Source organism: Triticum urartu, chromosome 5, assembly GCF_003073215.2.
Source record: "Triticum urartu cultivar G1812 chromosome 5, Tu2.1, whole genome shotgun sequence".
Classification (NCBI taxonomy): domain Eukaryota; kingdom Viridiplantae; phylum Streptophyta; class Magnoliopsida; order Poales; family Poaceae; genus Triticum; species Triticum urartu.
In genome coordinates, this window is record NC_053026.1 from 213,548,009 (window position 1) to 213,570,627 (window position 22,619).

The following is a 22,619-nucleotide window of genomic DNA, read 5'->3' on the forward strand; positions in this document are numbered from 1 at the left end:
AAATAAAATAACTTAGGCCGGAAACGACAAGAGTTGGAGTACAGATAAGGTAAATTACATCCATGGTGTTATAGTTAACCAGTCGTCGGCTTCTGCCCCCACGTAGGTAGTACGGGGGTGTTCGGGATGGAATCTAAACAATCTTGATCCAATTAGATGGTCCTTGAAGGAGTTGTTTGCCACAACAAACCAGGCAACCAGACTATGTGGCTGTAACGCCCTCACTTAGCCATAGGAGTTTGACAATAAAAACATGGACGCAGCCCCTAGTTTACGAACTAGAGTGCTATAAGCATCTGATCTGGAAGTACCGATCCTTCGCGCAAAGCGGAAGAAATCTCCAACGATTTGCAACCTCCGAACAGCTGACCGGCTCTCGCTGCATCATGACAGTCAGTTTTCGGCTTTCTCTGCTGAGGTGCTCCTTTGGATAAACCAGGGCACAATCACAGTAGTTCTCCCTTTACTACCTTAGCCGATATAGCGGAACGTAAGGTAGCAAGCACAGGAGCCGGGCAACCCAACTATTGACCAAAGACATGATTCGGAGCCAATGCATACAATGCTAAATTCGGGGTGCCGAACTATACTATAAACTGTCCGGACTTTGTTGCCGTATTGTGGGGCGCCTGGGAGCCCCTGGCAAATATGAAACGTACCAAAGTGTACGGGTGCTAGAAGATACGTTATTAAAGGAAAACAGAAAGAGAGCAGAGGTGATATCTTGGGCCCTTAAACTTGAGCCACGAACTGTTTCCATTATAATTGGGTTAATGCGTCAAAGTGCATGAATACAAATAGTGCAATAACCAACCGTCTATTAACATGCCATGACCAAAGGCGAGCTGCGTGTGGGTCCTAACAACAGGTAGGGTGGTCGTTGAATTGACCTCCAGAGCTTCCCCTATATGTCTTTGCTTCTTGTCATCATGGTGTTTTTTATCCTTTGACAGGACCGGTAGTCGGGCCATCGAAGAAGGCCTTTGTAAAATAAACCTGGAAAAGGAAAAAGGAAATATTGACATTATATGTGTGTCCGGGATCGATCGAGCCGAACTGTGGATCACAAGCTAGTTGTGCCTCTGTCGATGCCCATGGGATTTCTATTGCATAATTATGCACGTGTGGTACGAATGCCACTACCTGATCGGGGCTGGGACGGAGGCCAAATTGCTAGTCGAGCTCTTGATGAGCCAAGCTATCCTGTTGCAGCATAGTCCAGACCCTCTTTACAATGTCCGAGGGCTCGGCAGCCGGATTACGGTTCTTCTTGAGAAGGCCGCTCTGTACTTCTGCTGCTAGGGTGGCGGTGTGCTCTTCTGTGCGGAGGGAGCGTTCCGTGTTTCTGTTGACCATTATGAAGCCGCGTGGATCGGGAATCTTAAGCTTAAGATAAGCATAGTGCGGGACCACGTTGAACCGAGTGAATGCAGTCCGTCTGAGCAGTGCGTGATAACCACTACGGAATGGGACAATGTCAAAGATTAACTCTTTGCTTCGGAAGTTCCCGGGGGATCCAAAGACAACCTCTAGTGTGATTGAGCCCGTACTGCGGGCCTCTACACCTGGTATGACTCCTTTGAAGGTAGTCTTCGTTGGCCTGATCCTTGATGGATTAATGCCCATTTTGCACACTATATCCTGATAGAGCAGATTGACGCTGCTACCTCCGTCCATAAGGACGCGAGTCAGGTGGAACCCGACAATTATTGGGTCTAGGACCAGTGCGGCTGAGCCACCGTGATGGATACTGGTCGGATGATCCCGTCAATCAAATGTGATCGGGCATGATGACCATGCATTGAATTTTGGGGCGACTGGCTCTATCGCATAGACGTCCCTGAGGGCACGCTTGCGCTCCCTCTTGGGATGTGGATAGCGTATATCATGTTCACCGTTTTAACCTGAGGGGGGAACTTATTCTCTCCCCCCTGTGTTCGGTTGCCGGGGCTCTTCATCCTCGTCCTCGCTTTGCGATCCCTTTCCCCTGTTCTCGGCGTTTAATTTGCCGGCCTGTTTAAAAACCCAGCAATCTCTATTTGTATGATTGGGTGGTTTGTCCGGGGTGCCATGAATCTGGCACAGATGATCAAGTATGCGGTCCAAGATGGATGTGCCTGAATTGTTCTTTTGGAATGGCTTCTTCCGCTGACCGGACTTAGAGCCATGGAATCCGGCATTGACCGTCGTATCCTCGGTGTTGTCATTGTTGTTTCGACGCTTGTATTTCTTGCGTCGAGACTTGTCTTTGTTATTTTTAACTTCAGGGGTGCCGGCATCGCTTGCATTGTTTTTGCTACGGGCCAACCAACTGTCCTCGCTCGCACAAAAGCGGTTCATGAGTGCCGTGAGGGCCGCCATGGATTTTGGCTTTTCTTGGCCAAGGTGGCGAGCGAGCCATTCGTCGCGGATGCTATGTTTGAAGGCTGCTAGGGCTTCGGCATCCGGACAATCGACGATTTGGTTCTTTTTAGTTAAGAACCTAGTCCACAATTCCCTGGCGGACTCTCCATGTTGTTGAATTATGTGGCTTAAGTCATCGGCGTCTGGTGGCCGAACATATGTACCTTGGAAGTTGTCGAGGAAGGCTTCTTCCAAGTCCTCCCAGCTGCCGATAGAATTTTTAGGCAGGTTGTTTAACCAGTGCCAAGCTGGCCCCTTGAGTTTTAAAGGGAGGTATTTGATGGAGTGGAGGTCATCACCGTGGGCCATATGAATGTGGAGAATGAAGTCTTTGATCCACACCGCGGGGTTTGTGGTTCCATCGTATGATTCTATATTCACGGGTTTGAACCCTTCTGGGAATTCATGATCCATGACCTCATCAGTGAAGCAATGAGGGTGTGTGGCGCCTCTATACCGAGCCATATCGCGACGTAGCTCCGATGGAGTCCGTCTGCGGTTTTCATCCCGTGCATGACTAAGTTTGTCACGTCCGAATACGTGGCCGTCATCGCATGTCGAGGCACGTCCTCGCGATCCGTAGATTGATCTGGTATGTCCTGCTTTATTGTTCAGGTTTTGCCGGAGGTCATATGTATGGCCCTGGGCTAATTTACCTCTACCTGTGCGATGAGGCGGGGCGGGCTGGTGTTCGGCGTGAGTTGCCGTTTTGTCCCGATCACGTGGTGGTCGGTCAGCCGCATTGTACGATGGTGGTATGTATTCCGGCGCCTCCTCGTCAAACTGAGGTAGCAATTTGCGCTTTGGGTAGCTTTTGGTTGGGTGCTTGAGGCCGTATTCTTCGGCTGATAAGACATCGATCCATTTATCATTGAGCAGATCTTGGTCAGTTTGAAGCTGATGTTGCTTCATTTTTAGGCTCCTTGCAGTGGCTATTAGCTGGCATTTGAAGCGCTCCTGCTTGAGAGGTTCCTCAAGAACGATGAAATCGTCGGTGCCGAGGCTCGCCTCGTCCTCAGAGAGCGGAAGATAATTATTGTCCTCCGAGTCCTCGTGTGTGGCCTGTCTACCAGGGCTAACATGCCCATCTTCCCATTCATCCCGTTCGGTAGCTGCGTCAACGGGGTCTTCTTTGTCTTCGGCACCTTTAGGAGTGTTATCTTCTCCTGTGCCAGTGTTGCTATCTTTACTGCGGCGTGACTTAGAGCGACGCCGCTGACGCCGGCATTTCGATTGTATCTCAGGAGGTTTATCCTCAACTGGTTCTTCTTTGGCATCGCCGCTATTCTCCTTTGGTGCATCCACCATGTACACATCGTACGAGGAAGTGGCCGTCCAGCGTCCGGTAAACGAAGGGTCCTGGGCCTCTTCTTCTCCGGCATCATCGTCCATACCGTCGATGTCATCGGAGCCGTAATCGAGCATGTCGGTTAAGTATTCGATAGTGCCTATAAAGTGGGTGGCGGGTGGGGAGCAAAATTCCCTATCATCAGCTTCTAGTTCGAACCGGATATAGTTCGACTGTGAGTTCCCTGCCAAGGACAGATTCTTTAATGAGCTTAGCACGTCGCCCAAGGGTGAGTGCTGGAAGATGTCTGCGGCACTGAACTCGAAGATCAATAAATGATCAAGTTCGGCATCCGTGGACTCACATGGTTCGGAACTTACACCAGGAGGCGAGTCCGGGGTTCCGGTGACAAGAATATTGTGTGAGTTTAAGTCCATGTGCGGCTCCAACGCCGGGGAGTCTGTGGCCTCCGTGGTGGGGTTGAACCTCCAGCCCTTAGATGACGCCGTATACTCCGGATCTAAGGCCAGAATAGTTACAGGAGCTATGTCCTGAATATGGTCCGATGACAGATTTAGGTCATGTTCATCGAGGCGACCAGGAGCGATCGCCGCGGTCTCGAATCCAGCGAAGATCAGATCTCCATGGATGTCCGCGACGTAGTTCAAGATCCCAAATCTGACATGGTGGCCAGGGGCGTAGCTATCGTTCTGCTCCAGATGGCCAAACGAGTTGGTCTGCAGTGCGAAGCCGTCGAACACGAAAATCTGTCCGGGGAGGAAGGTTTCTGCTTGGACAGCGTCATTGTTGACGATTGACGGGGCCATCAAACCTTTTGAGGATGGCACAATGGAACTCTCAATGAAAGCACCAATGTCGGTGTCAAAACCGGCAGATCTCGGGTATGGGGTCCCGAACTGCTTGGACAGCCCATCAGTCCGGCCCATAGACAACAGGCCTGATGCCCGAGGACCCCTTAGTCCAGGACTCCCTCAGTAGCCCATGAACATGGCTTCAATGACAAGGTATCTGGCACGGAGTGCTATCTTTGGCATTGCAAGGCGGGTTCCTCCTTCCGAACTCCCGAATAGTCCCTAGTCGAATTGATCGTGTCCGGACCTGTAACACACACCGCACACAACCGCAGAGAGAATATAATAACACACGAGTCCAATCTGCTGACAACTTCAGTAACGTGACGTCACGCCCGTCCGGTCATAATTTTGAACCGTTTTTCGCCCCATGTTTCGAGACGCGGTTGTTATTGACACGTTTTGTCAAAGCAGAGATCGTGTCCCCTTATTACGGGATTTTCATCAATACAAGCGTGGGTAACCCAACTGTCCTGCGAGAAAGATTCCTTAGGAATAGGCAGGTTCTTAGACTTAGGAGGAAACGTTCAATACCGGAGGTGTTTATAAAGGAACCAAGGGCCATCATGTTATGGCACACCGCTCCTAAGCCTCCCCAACCCCTAGCTCCAGCACCCAAGGTTCGACTCCATTGATTTCAGCCTTCCCATCATGTCCGGATCTAGCTCCCAAGGCCTATGGGTGGCTTCCTCCGTTACAGAGGAGGATATCACAAAGCTTTGGGCGGCCAAATATCTGACCGCAGAGATCTACCACCGGCTTCCTGCTCAAGGACAAGTTATTCCGACCCCCAGATCCGGCGAGAGGGTGGTATTCGTCTCCCACTTCCTCCGGGGGTTAGGGTTTGCTCTTCACCCCTTTGTCTGAGGGCTAATGTTTTATTACGGACTAGATTTTCACGATCTTGCCCCGGACTCTATCCTCCATGCCTCGGTGTTTATCATTACATGCGAGGCCTTCCTTCGAATCCCCCCACACTTTGGCTTATGGCTCAAGACCTTTAGCGTGAAGCCTAAGGTAGTCGACGGGGAACAGGCGGAGTGCGGCGACGCTACAATCAGCCAACTCGCCAACACCCCCTGGCCAAAAGGTTCTTTTACCGAGGCTTCCAATTACTGGCAGCGGGAGTGGTTTTATATTACAGAGCCCCACAGTGCTAAATGGGTAGCTGCCCCCACATTTCGTCCCGGCCCACCATTACGGCTCACGTCATGGGTCAACAAGGGGCTAGACTAGGGATTAGTGGATGAAGTGCGGACCTTACAAAGCCGCCTCCGAACCCTCTCGAGAGAGATATCGATCTCGTCAGTGTGATCCAAGTGATGTTAGTTCACCGAATCCTGCCCTACAAGCGTAGGCCTCGCCGCATGTGGGAGTTTAATCCCGAAGGACCACAAACCCTCCTACACTTCTTCAGCATCACACACGAAGGGATGTGGAAGTTATTTTTCGGGAAGCGGAAACATTGGCCGGATACTGCTGAGGACGATGGCCTTAACTGTAATCATCCGGATACCCCGGTAAGCACTTGAATACTTTGTGGTCATGCATACAGTAATGCGGTACTGAGCAAGCTATCTTTTTCTAGGGCTGGCTAAAGAAGGAGGAACTGATTATGTGTTCGGCCCCTCTGTCCAAGGGTCCATCGAATCCTGTCCTAACAAGGATGCTGGCCCCAGCACCATACCAGATGCCGGAGAAGGAGGATGAGGTGGAGGGTAAGAGGATCAAGGATGGCCTCTATTCCCAGGGAACCTCGGACTTTGTGTCCGGAGGAATAAAAATCTCCTCATCCGAAGACAAAAGTCAAGGGGGGCCACTATCTCCTTCCCTCCCAAGAAGAAGAGGGCCGCCTCCGAAGATTGGGAGAATTAGGCTCCTAAGCGAGGCAAAATGCCTCTGGGGGCGGCCCGGGTCTGAAGGACGTCGAAGCGCAGTCTCATGACGAGGACAAGCCTCCGGCCAAATCATAAGTGAACAAGGCTGTTTTAAACCTATCCCGTTCTTTTCTAATGATGCCTGGAATATATATATTTTTTTTTGCAGCTCAGCGTGTAGTCCCCTTCAACAATCCTCTTCCTCGGGGGACCTTCTCCCGGAGATGATGGAAAGCGAGACGCCCCCATCGGCTTCTCCGTCCAATAGGGCAGACGACCTTGAGGTGTCGTCGCGGAGGGTCTCCCCCGACCAACAAGTGGTGCCAGGGATAACGAAGACGCTACACGAAGGTGATACCTCGGCAACCCAGGGCCTGGAGAACAACAATGAAGACCCTGAACAACCCAGAATGCAGCCGGATACAAATAAACGGATCCCTTCAAAGGGTGAACGTACTCCTGCGGCTGCCTCCGGAGACCCAGAGGCGCCGGATATCTTGACGAACATGCTGCGGTAGGCGTCCATTTTAGAGGAACATCGTACCTTGATGGGTACGGTGGTAAAAAAGGTCATATCCGCAAAGAGCGGATTGAACGAGGCCTTTGCGAGTCTGGTGAGAGGCTTCGAGGTTTGTACTGTAATATGTGCAATAGTGTTTTATTCAGAAAATACACCTGTGTATAAATAGTAGCCCCTGAGACTCAGGTTGGCTTCCCATAGGAAGCGAACGGAGGATCTAAAGAAATATCCGAGGACTAATCTGATTAACTTTGAACACAGGCTGCTTCCCCCTGGCTACTTCCCAGACTACGGATATTGTCGAGCTGCAATGGAAGCTTGATGTGACCAGGGATGACATTACGTTGATTAATATGCGTCTTGACGAGTCGCAAGGTATGTATTCGGAGCAGTCCCTGCACATACATTTTTGTGATATAAGCATGACGCTGAAAGTTGTACCTGGCTGCAGATGGGGCTGCCGCCATTGAAGTTCTTCGGGCGGAGCTAGCCCGGGCCAAGGAGCTAGCCCGGTGTAGTAATGCGGATGCCGAGAAGGCATCAGTTGAGTTAAAAGCTGAACGAACTGCACGACGTCAAGACGAGGAGAAGATATCCATGATGGCACTCGAGCTAAAAAGTGCTGCTAGCCGGTGTGAACTCCTTGAGAAGGAGAATGAAGCCAAGACGGCTGAATTTGACAAGGCCCTACGAGAGGCGAGAGAAGCGCGGTCTGAATCCAGAGCAGCCCGTGAGGAGATCCGGCAAGCTGGGGAGATTGCAGCTGGTAAGCCATTTTTGCTACACGCTAAGTTCGGCGATCCAAACTATGCTCAGCTTAACCAATTGTGGAGTTCTCCAGACGAGTTTTTAGACTTGCCGAAGAGTACTTCCGATGCGGCGCAGTATTATCAGGCGCGAGACGGGTACGCAACGGAGAAGCTTTTCTGGTCACAATTTGGCGCCTCGAAGAGCCCCCTGTTGCTGAATGAGTAGATGTCCCAGTGGGCCGAGCTTCATAGGATATCCGGTGCTGCCATGAAGAACATCATAATCCGGTTATGGCCAACTGAGCCTGTTCCAAACAGTTACTTTGGCTTGGTGCAGCGGCTTGCTGAAGCAGTGCCGTGTATCGATGCTGTGAAGCGATCGGTGTGTATTGAAGGTGCGCGGATGGCTTTTACCCGAGTCAAGATATTCTGGGGTAATATGAAGGCCATCGACGTGGCAGTGAAGAATCCACCCAAGGGCAAGGACCGCCACGAACCGGAGCATTATTTTGAAGACGTCCTTGTAGCCGCCCGCTTGATAGAGGGACAATGCTCGAAAGACATAATGTTCGAGTGAAGTGTATGAGAATTGTACGAGACAATTTTATAGTAAATCTATTTGTATAGTTTGCCCGGAAGCTTGTGTTCCTCCTGTGCGGCCGTTTTAATCTAATCTGAAAGTTCTCCAGTCGTCGGCTTCAGCCCCCTTGTAGGAAGTACAGGGATGTTCGAAAAAGCATCTGATCACTCTTAATCCAACGTCTTGGTCCATGAAGGAGGTGTCAATGCGGCGAACCATGCAACCAGACTATAGGGCGTTAACACTTTCAATTAGCCATAGGAGTTTTACGGTGGGTCTACGACATAGCCCCTAGTATGTATGCGGCTTACTCATACGATGTGTTTACATAATTGACCGAAAAGAGGTCCTTCGTGTGACACGGAGGAATCGTTAGAGATTCCGATAAGTCATCGAGTGGTTGACCAGCTCTCGCCGCATCATGATAGTCAATTTTTGGCTTTCTCTACTGAGTTGTGTCCCCGGTTGAACCGGTAGCACAATCACAGTAGTTCTCCCTTTACTACCCTAGCCGATAAAGCAGAACGTAGGATAGCAAGCACAGGAGCCGGGCAACCCAACTATTGACCCAAGACATGATTCGGAGCTGATGCATATAAGGCCAAAACTCGCGACGCCGAAGTATGCTGTAAAAGCTGTTCGGACTTTGTTGGAAACTCATTTGTTCCCGTACCGAGCCCCTGGCAAGTTAAGCCGGGGTCTATCTATGAAACAACCATAGAAGGCGTATTCATTTTGCGAAAAGACGCGAGAAATTAATTCGGATAATTTGAACTGGGACCTGAGTGATACGCCAATGGTTACTTGATATACATAAAGGCCACGACCCCGGCAATTTGAGATGCCCTGGGTCGGAGGCAGAGGAAAAAGGCATGTTACAGGCTCGAAAAGAGAGTGCGGTCTACAAAAAGTTATTTTGGACCTCCCGTCGCACATCTGCGTCGCATGTCCTCAGCAAGGGGAATCCTTGAAGGGAGTAGCCCCGTAGGTGAGTGTACGGATTCGAACTCCTATGGGGTTGGTCGTAGGTGTTTCCCCTTTGCGCCACCTGCGTTTAAGAGATAATGAAACAAAAGAAAATAGGAAAACGGTTAAAGAATGTTATCGGAGTGCCTGCAGACTTGTACGTATTATGCTTCCGTCAATGCCCATGGTATCTTGAGTGCGTAATTGTGTATGCGCGGTATAGTTTTAACGGGTATACGTGCTACCTCTTGAGCACTGCGTTGGTTTTCCCTTGAAGAGGAAAGGGTGATGCAGCAAAGTAGCATAAGTATTTCCCTCAGTTTTGGAGAACCAAGGTATCAATCCAGTAGGACGCCACGCACGAGTCCCTCGCACCTACACAAACAAATAAATCCTCGCAACCAACGCGATAAGGGGTTGTCAAGTTGTCAATCCCTACACGGTCACTTACGAGAGTGAGATATGATAGATATGATAAGATAATATTTTTGGTATTTTTATGATAAATATGTAAAGTAAAATAAAAGGCAATAAAAATAACTAAGTGTTGGAAGATTAATATGATGGAAAATAGACCCGGGGCCATAGGTTTCACAAGTGGCTTCTCTCAAGAGCATAAGTATTTACGGTGGGTGAACAAATTACTGTTGAGCAATTGACAGAATTGAGCATAGTTATGAGAATATCTAGGTATGATCATGTATATAGGCATCACGTCCGAGACAAGTAGACCGACTCTTGCCTACATCTACTACTATTACTCCACACATCGACCGCTATCCAGCATGCATCTAGAGTATTAAGTTCAAGAGAACAGAGTAACGCTTTAAGCAATATGACATGATGTAGAGGGATAAACTCATGCAATATGATATAAACCCCATCTTGTTATCCTCGATGGCAACAATACAATACGTGCCTTGCTGCCCCTACTGTCACTGGGAAAGGACACAGCAAGATTGAACCTAAAGCTAAGCACTTCTCCCATTGCAAGAAAGATCAATCTAGTAGGCCAAGCCAAACTGATAATTCGAAGAGACTTGCAAAGATAACCAATCATACATAAAAGAATTCAGAGAAGATTCAAATATTGTTCATAGATAAACTTGATCATAAACCCACAATTCATCGGTCTCAACAAACACACCGCAAAAGAATATTACATCGAATAGATCTCCACAAGAGAGGGGGGAAACTTTGTATTGAGATCCAAAAAGAGAGAAAAGCCATCTAGCTAATAACTATGGACCCATAGGTCTGAAGTAAACTACTCACACTTCATCGGAGGGGATATGGTGTTGATGTAGAAGCCCTCCATGATCGATGCCCCCTCCAGCGGAGCTCTGGAAAAGGCCCCAAGATGGGATCTCGTGGATACAGAAAGTTATGGCGGTGGAATTAGGGTTTTGGCTCTGTATCTGGTAGTTTGGGGTACGTAGGTATATATAGGAGGAAGGAGTACGTCGGTGGAGCAACAGGGGGCCCACGAGGGTGGAGGGCGTGCCCAGGTGGGTAGGCGTGCCCCCTACCTTGTGCCTTCCTCGTTGATTTCTTGACGTAGGGTCCAAGTCCTCTGGATCATGTTCGTTCCGAAAATCACATTCCCGAAGGTTTCATTCCGTTTGGACTCCGTTTGATATTCTTTTTCTGCGAAACCCTAAAATAGGCAAAAAACAACAATTATGGGCTGGGCCTCCGGTTAATAGGTTTGTCCCAAAAATAATATAAAAGTGTATAATAAAGCCCAATAATGTCCAAAACAGAATATAATATAGCATGGAACAATCAAAAATTATAGATACGTTGGAGACGTATCAATACATGGTGGGCAGCGGAAGCCGAACTGTTATTTCTATTCCGGATTTGATCGATCTTCAGGGGGAAATTGCTTCCACCCTCCGGCATTTAGCTGGTGAGCTATTTCGTTGTCCAGAATGCCTGGTGGCCCATTTCCATTGTGTCCGGCGTTGAGCCTACCGGCCTGCTTGAGGACCCAACAGCTTCTGTTGGTGTGATTAGCTGGTTTATTGGGGTGGCCATGAATCTGACAGGGCCGGTCCAATATCCTGTCTAGTTTGGATGGCCTGTCTCTGTTTGCCTTGAATGGATTTTTCCGTTGGCCGGGCTTGGGATTGCTAAAGCTGGCATTGACTGCTGTGTCACGTGATCTTTCATTATCATTGTCGCTGTTGTGTATGCTTCGTCATGGCTTGCCATTGCCGTCTCATATTTCGAAAGTGCCCGAGTCGCTGGCGCTGTTGCTTCTACGAGCGAGCCGATTGTCTTCTCCCATGAAAAAGCGGGTCATTAGAGTGGTAAGGGCTGTCATGGATTTAGGTCCTTCCTGACCGAGGTGGCGTGCAAGCCATTCATCCCGGACGCTATGTTTAAAGGCCGCAATGGCCTCCGTGTCCGGACAGTCGACGATTTGGTTCTTTTTAACTAGGAACCTGGTCCAGAGCTTCCTGGCTAACTCTCTGGGCTGTTGGACAATGTTACTTAAGTCATCGGCGTCTGGTGACCGGACATATGTTCCTTGGAAGTTGTTGCGAAAGGCGTCTTCCAAATCCTCCCAGCTGCCGATAGAATTTTCCGGCAGACTGTTTAACCAGTACCGAGCTGGTCCTTTGAGTTTTAGTGGTAGGTATTTGATGGCATGAAAGTCGTCTCCGCGGGCCATGTGGATATGGAGGAGGAAGTCCTCGATCCATACCGCGGGATCCGTTGTTCCATCGTATGATTCGATATTCATAGGTTTAAACTCATCTGGGAATTCATGCTCCATTACTTCATTTTTGAAGCAAAGAGGGTGTGCGGCACCTCTATGTTGGGCCACACTGCGGCGTATCTCCGACAGAGTCCATTTGTGGTTTTCAGCCTGGGTGGACTAGGTTTGTCACGTCTGAATAGGTGGCCGTTGTCATGTGTCGAGGTATGTCCTTGCGATCTGTAGATCGCTCTTGAGTGTTCTGCTTTGCTACCCAAGTCTTGTTGACGGTCCTATGTGTAACCCCGAGCTATTTCGTTGTCGCTTTTACTGCGAGGTAGGACGGTCTGGTGTTCGGCTTGAGTTGCCGCTTTACCTGGGCCCAGTTGTGGTCGACCTGCCGCATAGTGCGATGATGGTACGGGCTCCAGCGCCTCATCGTCGCCCTGGGATGGAAATCTATGTTTCGGGTAGCTTTTGGCTGGTCCACTAAGGCCGTATTCTTCGGCGGCTAGGACTTCAGTCCATCTATCATTGAGCAGATCTTGGTGAGCTTGAAGCTGCTGCTGTTTCTTTTTCAGGCTCCTTGCAGTGGCTATTAGTTGGAACTTAAAGCGCTCCTGCTCATGAGGTTCCTTAGGCACGATGAAATCCTTAGTGCCGAGGCCCAACTCATCCTCAGAGAGCGGAAGGTAATTGTCGTCCTCCGAATCTTCGTGTGTGGCCTGTTTAGTAGGGCTAACCTGCCTATCTTCCCGTTCATCTTGTTCATTAGTTGTATCAACAGGGTCTTCGTTGTCGACATCATTGTTCATGCCGTCGATATTCTCGGAGTCATAATCAAGTGTATCGGTCGAATCCTCGACTGTGGCTATGAAGTGGGTGGTGGGTGGGGAGCACAATTCTCCACCGTCAGCCCCTGGTTCGAGCCGGATATAGTTCGATTGAGAGTCCTCCGCCAAGGACAGGTTTTTTTACTGAGTTTAGCACATCGCCCAAAGGCGAGTGCTGGAAGATGTCTGTGGCGCTGAATTCGAAGATCGATAAACGATCAAGCTCGGCGTCCGCGGGCTCGCGCGATTCGGAACCTACAGTCGGAGACGAGTCCGGTGTTCCGGTGGCATAGGCATCGTGTGAGACCAGGTCCATGTGTGGCTCAAACGCCATGGAATTTGCGGCCTCCGAGGTCGGGTTAATCCTCCCGTCTTTGGATGGCGCAGCCTACTCCGGCTCTAGGGCCAGAGAGGTTACAGGAGCGATCTCCTGGATGCGGCCCGATGACAGATTTAGGTCATGATCATCGGGGTGATCGGGAGCGGCCACCGCGGTATCGAATCCGGCGAAGATCAAGTCTCCACAGATGTCCGCGATGTAGTTCAAGATCCTGAATCTGACTTGATGGCCAGGGGCGTAGCTTTTGATCTGCTCCAGATGGCCAAACAAGTTGGCCCACAGTGCGAAACCGCCGAACACGAAGATCCGCCCGAGAAGGAAAGTTTCTCCGTAGACAGCGCCATTATTGACGATTGAAGGGGCCATCAAACCTTTCAGCGACAGCACAGAGGAACTCTCAATGAAAGCACCAATGTCGGTGTCAAAACCGGCGGATCTCGGGTAGGGGGTCCCGAACTATGCGTGTAAGGTTGATGGTAACAGGAGACAGGGGACATGATGTTTACCCAGGTTCGGGCCCTCTCTATGGAGGTAATACCCTACTTCCTGCTTGATTGATCTTGATGAATATGAGTATTACAAGATTTGATCTACCACGAGATCATAATGGCTAAAGCCTAGAAGTCTAGCATGTATGACTACGGTATTGAGTATATCCTTTCCGGACTACACCCTCCAGTTTATATAGACACCGGGGGAATCTAGGGTTACATAGAGTAGGTTACATAAGATGGAATCTTCATAGTTGTTCGCCAGGCTTGCCTTCCACGTCAAGGAGAGTCTTATCCGGACACGGGTACAGTCTTCAGTCTTCATATCTCCACAGCCCATCAGTCCGGCCCATAGACAACAGGCCGGACGCCCGAGGACCCCTTAGTCCAGGACTCCCTCAATGACTGTAGTTAAATTTTTTAGATGCATGCACCTATATGAAAGGAATGCATTGTTTGATTTTAATTTATTTGAGAGATTATCTTATGCGACTAAATGAATCTGGTCAAATATTTATATGGGTTTGAATCTCAAGTGCATGAGAATATATTTTTTATAAAGTTTCACTTCACTTGTATTAGTACTAACATCATGTAGCAACTTCGTGCCCATGTGTAGCATAACCAAATGAAGTATCGAGACTTCTTCTTGCTTGTATTATCAGTTTATCACCACATAGCATAGAAGAATCTGATGACGGGAAAATGGCGGGCATGAAAATACGCGTCCACGTCATTGATATAGAATGAATATATTTAAATGCGTAAATGCATACAATAAAAAGAAGATCAAACATTGTAGGTACTTTATTTCCAGAACTCTTACATTTACATAAAAGGTCTCTTAATTACATCTCCGTGGAGAAAACCCCTGATTAAGAATTCCAACATATCTATTACATAGCATCACAACAGATGAGTACTACAAAATGTAGAAATAAAAGAAGACTACAAAATGTAGAAATAAAAGTCCTCGCTGTCTTCAACGTCGGCGTACTCGGGGAGCCTTGAACTTTGTCTATGCTAACATATGCGTTGCATAACATTCATGATTTGACAATGTTCATTCATATAGCACGTTCATGCCTAGCTCGTTAACCATCACAAATATGTAGTGGTTGTCTTTCTAGTCATATGAAGATCTATTTAATGGTTAAGTAGCCGGGCTAACGTGCGTATGTGCAATATGGGGCATAACTCTTTTTATGAGTTAATTTTGACACGCATGTGATTTCTATGTGCATGCCTGAAATGGCGGAATATTTGAATTACTTTATAGCAATGTATATAGCGTTGCACCGAGCCATCATATGCGAGGGCTATATGAAATTTGGTGACGAAATATTCAATTGCACTATGCCATGTTTAGTGCAATCAAGATAGGCTATGACCCTAGTTAAATTTTGTAGATGCATGCACCTATATGAAAGAATGCATTGTTTTATTTTAATTTATCTGAGTGATTATCTTACGTGACTAAGCGAATCTGGTCAAATATTTATATGGGTTTGAACCTCAAGTGCATGAGAATATATTTTTTATAAAGTTTCACTTCACTTGTATTAGTACTAACATCATGTAGCAACTTCGTGCCCATGTGTAGCATTACCAAATAAAGTATAAAGACTTCTTCTTGCTTGTATTATCACCACATAGCATAGATTGTATGCTTGTAGTGTAACCAAACAGAAGTATATATCAATATATGTTTTGCATGGACATGATGAAGTATATGACAATTCTCAAAGTCTAGATATATGACCCAAAACTATGAAGAGCAAAAGTCATGTATATTGAGTTGTCATGGCTTTGTTTCACATGGGTTTTCAGTAGTACAAAATCCGAGCGTATAATGCTACTTCTTGAGACTAATGAACATATAGCCGCATGCTCCAAGTTTACACCCTATACTGATGCATTTAGGGGTCTAGCCAGACTATAAACTATATGGAAGAAACATGTGTGAATTTCCAACAAAATAGGTGTTTATGAAACCAACTCAATATGAGCTTTATTTCTATTTTCTATCCTTGATTTGTATCAACATGGAATGCAAGATCATCATGGGACCAAATCAAGATGGACATATTTTAGTTCTTGAATTGTATCAACATGGGATGCAAGATCACCATGAGACCAAAACAAGATGAGCATAATTTTTGGTCTTGACTTGTATCAACATGGAGATGCAAGATCACCATGAGACCAAAACAAAAAGAATTTTAGTTGCATTGTGTGCACTTAGTTTGCATCATTATAGGATTGAGAAGTGATATATGACCACTAGGCATCTCATGCATTATCTTGATTTGTATCAGCATGGGATCAAGATCGCCATGGGACCGAATCAAGCACAAATCATATGGGTAGCACCGAACATATATGAGGTGTACGGGGAAGCAAAGCATCATCCATCAAGAGGTGAGGGAAAATGTAGCCATGAGTCTCACCTCTACCTGGGCTCCTTCACGACTTGTGAAGTGATGATGCAGATGAGCAGCCACCGGTATGTGTAGCTTGTGGATGTCGGACAGCCGGAGGCGAGCAGTGCAGAGACGACGAGCGGACGAATGGCGACTAGCCGGCCAGCGACGAGTGCGTAGATGATGGCAAGCGGATGACCGGCGGCGACGACAGCGAGCAGATGAACAGCCGGCGAGCGGACAGCAGCGACGGCGGCGTTGCAGCGTTTGTATGTGCGTGAGTGATGGGCAGGTGACTGTGAATGAGCGATCGATGGATGGGTCCTCAATAGTCTTTGCAACGTTGTGTGCTGACCTTTATATAGGCGGCTAACGCCTAAGACGAACGCACGCACATACTGAAGATCGTGTGCAGGAACGTGGGAGTGGTGAGCATGGTGGTTGATTGTATGCCAAGTCTCCTCGGTTGATTTCTTAATATCTATTTGATTAAAGTAGCTAAATTGGGCTATTAGTTCTCTTTGCATGGGTTAGAAGTCCGGGAGACATCCGTATGTGTTTGGGCCATGGGCTGGGTAATTAGTTCATTACTTCTTAATCTTGTCACATAATTAATCTAGACATAACACATGCATGCACGTTGGTAGTACTTGTGCATGCATGCACGTAGCCATTTGTATACATGGGCTAGCTAGGCCAAATTAATTGTAATGACATGGGAAATCATTTTTTCATTGATATTTATATGACGGCTTGATATTTTCTTTATACATCGTCGCGCGTTATATTATTTTACGCGAACATTAATGTGCCAATATTTTTTTTAGCAATGACAGAATAATGCTCATAAATATGATGCAAAATTTTGACAATAAAGCATCATATATGAAACTTTGAATTTATGTCAACATCGGAATTTCACTGTTGATGATGGTATGTGTATGAAAGTCATATGTCCTCTAATTTATGCGACGATATTGCTCCTTCTCTTTTATTTTCGGGTATGTTGTTTTATATTGAGCGGTGCGGTGGAAATTCATCATGGTATTTTTTATCTGCTTATTCGGCAACTCAACTTTTTTCATTTTATGTAAATGATTTTCTTTTAATAATATCTAAGCACCGTGTTTCACTTTGGCCGAAATCGATGTCAACAGATGCCCCTCGAGGTCTGAATGCGAATATTTTTTTATTCAGATTCAGAGCTTGAAAATATATGTATCTTTTTTAACGTGCATCCAAGATTTGGCTTAATCCTGACAATGTACGCGTACTTTAAAGCCATGTTCAAGAATTCATCCGGTTAACCAGTTAACTTGCCGATTAATCCCTACTCATAGGGTCCCGAGTAGCCGATTACCCATTAAATCATCCGATTAATTGATTAAATGGCCGATTAACTTGTCAATTAGCCTATTAATCCCCTACTCACCAGCCGACCGAGCAGCTATCAGTTAACGATTTCCTTAACAATGCTTTAAAGTGACCGGCTTGCCATCGTGCCAGGCGTGTGATGTATGTATATTATTTTGAAAATTGTTAGGATCCCTTAATTGGATAAGGCCTCCATCTTGAAGGGACATTACCTAGTTGTTTGTTTGAGAATTAGTTGACACTCCAAAGTATAGGGAGCTAATGGTTTGAACCGCTAGCACTATTGTTGGCACGCGAAATCACTGCGCAACACCAGGATATTTGTCGTGCTTTTGTGACGACGAACGATTGCTTTACGGGCAAAGCAACAAAGATTTCCTCGCTTTCGTGGAGGAGAACCGGCCGCTTTCCAGCGCAAAACGGCAAAGATCGCCAAACCCTAGAGCTGCTAGGGCTCGGCAGGAAGTAGCGACAGAAAATAGACGTACGCGAAAAAGTAGTTTGTATTGATAGATTGATTGCTGGGGCTTTTTTCAATCGGCCGTGGCCTTATAAATAAGGTATGCTGGACTTTGCGTATACAAGGCAAGACCTGATTACGTAGCATACCTTGCCGTACAGGAATACAACTCCTAAACTAAAACCGAATAGGACTCGATTCAGTTACCATGTAATACATGCGTACAAAATCTGCATGCTATCTGTAGTATCTAGGCCATATTCACCTATAAAGACTCTTGGATATATGAATAAAATATTCCGGCAAGGTCGCTATCATACTAATATAATAAGGACTAATGACCCACCGTCTGTGCTTGCTTTGTTTAGGTGACTTCATTGTCCATGCTAAAATTCCTTCATCTTAGCAAGCACGGTTTAGCCCAGCACATGAGAATTTGTCCATGTAGCCGCTAGTCCATACAGAATTCTATATACTTGTCTTGAGTAAAATAACTTCTTACATCTGACAAGCCTGCATTTCAAAATAAACAGCAAGTCCAAAAGCATATATGTCAACCACACATTTAAATTAATTTGGCCCATAGAATACCTAGTAGCCAAATTATACATTCAACACATGCTCCTTGTTTCTGTTACATTTGGATTTATCAAAAACACCATAACAATACCTTAGGGCGATGTTGATCAATCCACCCGCCATGTTATTTCTTAGGGCGATATCTCAAATAATATATCGGCCAAATTTGCTCAAGCCTCCTTCCACATGCTAGGATAGTACTTCTTCAAATATTTCCCATTGAGAGCTTTGGGCAACTTCTCTCCCTGCAAAGATTGTACAAAATATGAATTTCAAGGAACGATCTCTACAACCTTATATGGGCCTTCCCAACTTGGCAACCATTTGCCGAATTTCCTATCTTTAGTTCCAATAGGTAAAATCGTTTTCCACACTAAATCTCCTATTTGAAACGATTTTTCTCTCACCTTTTTATTATAAGCCTTGGCTACTCTTAATTTCTCCTTCTCAATTTCTCGCAAAGCTCTTAATCTCTCTTCTGAAATGTCATCTATCTTATTCATCATCAGGTCATTATAATCTACAGCCGACAAATTATATTGTCTGGCCACTCTAAGAGCTTGTAAATTAACCTCTACAGGTAACACCGCCTCCTGGCCATATACTAGATCATACGGTGCTACTTGAGTCGCTCCGTGCTTAGATATCCGATGAGGCCATAAAGCTTCCGAAAGTACCTCATGCCACCTTTTCAGATGTTCCTCAATTTTCTTCTTTATAAGTTTAATTAACGTTTTATTGCTAGATTCGGCCTGTCCATTAGCTTGAGCATAATAAGGCAACGAATTTAACAACTTAATTCCTAAAGATTCGGCAAATTCACGAAATTGATGAGACATAAAAGAAGCACCTTGATCAGTAGTTAAAGTTTGAGGAATACCGAATCTGTGAATGATATGCTCTAAAACAAAACTAATAACCTCTTTATGAGTCATATTTTTCAAAGGAACTGCTTCAGTCCATTTAGTAAAATAATCTGTAGCAACTAGGACGAAGCGATGTCTTTTAGAAGACGAAGGATGTATCTCACCAATAAAATTTAAACCCCATCCTCTAAATGGCCATGGCCTAATTATGGGATTTAACATAGACGCGGGCGCTAACTGTACATTACCAAATTTTTGACATGCCTCACAACCTTCATAATACCGAAAACAATCCTCTAATAAAGTCGGCCAATAAAACCCTGCTCGTTTTAATAACCATCGCATTTTGTGAACCGACTGATGTGTTCCACATATTCCTTCGTGCACTTCACCCATAGCTATTCTAGACTGATCAGAATCCAAGCATTTTAAAAATAACCTATCTATTGTTCGGCGATACAACTCGTCATTAAACAAAGTATATTTTAAAGCTTGTCGCCGAATTTTCCTATCTCTTGTTTGACTTGGATCCTTTAAATGATTAACTAGAGGAACTCTCCAATCACTTAATTCTAATTTATTTGCTAATTCGGTCATTTGTGACCCATGCACCGAATCTGCAGTATATTGTACAGCTAGTTGTTCAACTGTACTAGGCCCAAGTGCACCCTGTGGCAAAGTATCCATCATTATAGACTCGGCATGCATCAGCTTGTCTATTATAAAAAACATTCCTTTACTAATGTGATAACCAGATGCTTGCTGTGCTAAACAGTTAGCTCTAGAATTCTCTTCTCTAGGTACATGATGGATGGTGAACGTATCTAGAGACTTAATTATGTCTAAACATCGGTCCAAATAACTATTTAATAATCCATCAAAACATTTAAATTCGTCTTTAATTTGTTGTACTACCAAAAGCGAATCCCCCAAAGCATCTACATCCTTTACGCCCATATCAACTAAAGTTTGTAAACCAAACAGTAGAGCTTCATACTCAGCTTGGTTATTAGTGCAAGGATATTCCAAACGGACCGATGTATCATAAAAAACATTATTAGGTGAAACTAAAAGATTACCGACGCCTTGACCTTCCCTACAAACCGATCCATCAAAATAAAGCTTCCATGGGCATACACTAACATAATTAATGTTTTCATCATCTTTAATCCTATTATTAACAATGAAATCGGCGATAACTTGACCATTCATAGCACGCAACGATTCATATGTTAAATCATATTCTATTAGTGCGTAAGCCCACTTTCCAATCCTACCACTAAGAATCAGTCGTTGCAACATATACTTAATGACGTGCAAGCTACTATACACGTACTAGAAAGAAGATAAGGCCGAAACTTAGTACATGCATAGTATAAAGATAAGCATAACTTTTCAATAAACACGTACCGACTTTCGGCGTCGAGCAAACAACGACTTAAGTATGCAATGATGTATTATTTCCCGCTGACCTCTTGCGCCAACACCGCACCGATCACCTTATCTTCTGCAGCAATGTACAGCCTGAACGGCGCACCGGACTTGGGCGCCCGCAATATTGGAGGATTCGACAAGCATCGCTTTATATAATTAAAAGCATCTTGTTGCTCTACCCCCCAAGTAAATTCAGCTTCATTCTTTAGCCGAAGTAGAGGAACAAACGATTCAATTTTACCTGCAAGGTTAGATATGAATCGTCTCAAGTAATTAATTTTTCCTAACAACTTTTGCACATCCCTTTTACATGTGGGTTCCTCTAAATTTCTAATTGCCTCCACTTTCTTAGGGTCAATCTCTATGCCATTTTCATGAATTATGAAGCCTAAAAACTTGCCAGCCGACACGCCAAAAGCACATTTGAGTGGGTTCATTTTTAATCCATACCGGCGCATCCTTTCAAAAGCTAATCTTAAATCGGCTAAATGATGATCAAACTCATCCGATTTAACAACTATGTCATCAATATATATTTCTAGTACAATACCTAGAAGATCATGAAAAATTAAATTCATAGCTCGTTGGTATGTAGCGCCGGCATTTTTCAACCCAAATGTCATAACGACCCACTCAAATAAACCAACAAAACCTGGGCAACAAAAAGCAGTCTTAGACATATCTTGTTCGGCCATAAATATTTGATTATAACCCGCATTATCATCTAAAAAGCTAATCACTTGATGTCCTGATGCACCATTAATAAGCATGTCGGCTATAGGCATAGGATATTCATCTTTCGGAGTAGCCTTATTCAAATCTCTAAAATCAACACAGATTCTAATATTACCAGTATTTTTCTTTTCCACGGGCACAATATTAGAAACCCAATCTGCATATCTACATGGCCGAATAAACTTAGCTTTTAACAACCGATCAACTTCTTCTTTGATGCGGTCATACAAATTAGGATTGAAACTTCTACGAGGTTGTTTATGCGGCCTAAAACCAGATTTAATAGGTAATATATGCTCTACTAAATCTCTACTCAAACCGGGCATCTCAGTATAATTCCAAGCAAAGCAATCAACGAATTATTTAAGTAATAAACATACCTTCCTTTTCTAATCGACTTTCAAGCTAGCTTTGATAAATGTAGGTCTCGGAATACTTCCATCACCAATATCAATTTCTTCAAGTGGATCAGCTGATGAGAATCCCTGTCCAAGCTTTTCCATGTTATCAAAATCTTCAATAGTTTCATGCATATCGTTCTTTACGGAACGATACTCCACCGTGCGTCTTTGCAGTCACTTAATACTGCCGTCTTTATTCATCATTTATATAGATAAATCATTAAGCCGAGCTACATTAGCCGGCTGTGCATTTATAGGTACAAAACCATCTCTACTAATATTGATATAATCATAGTCTGATAAATCCCTACCGGTCAAACATTGCATCTCACCATGTTGCCAATCAACCGGCGCGTCCGTCAAAGCAATGCATGAAGAATTATCGGCCTCAATCACCTCCACATCATCATTAACCCACTGAATTAAGCACTGATGTAAAGTACAAGGGATGCAACAATTTGCATGAATCCAGTCGCGTCCTAAGAGAATATTATACCGGCCTTTGACATCAACATAAAAAAACGCAATCGACAACGTTTTACTTCCGACTGTGAGCTCCATAGAAATAACACCCTTAGCCTCGGACAATTCCCCTGAGAACCCACTAAGTCCCATATTGGTATTCATTAACTCACTCTCTTTTTGGTTCAGTTTAGAAAATACCGAAAAGGGCATAATATTAACACCTGCACCGCCATCAACAAGCATGCGACCAATAGGC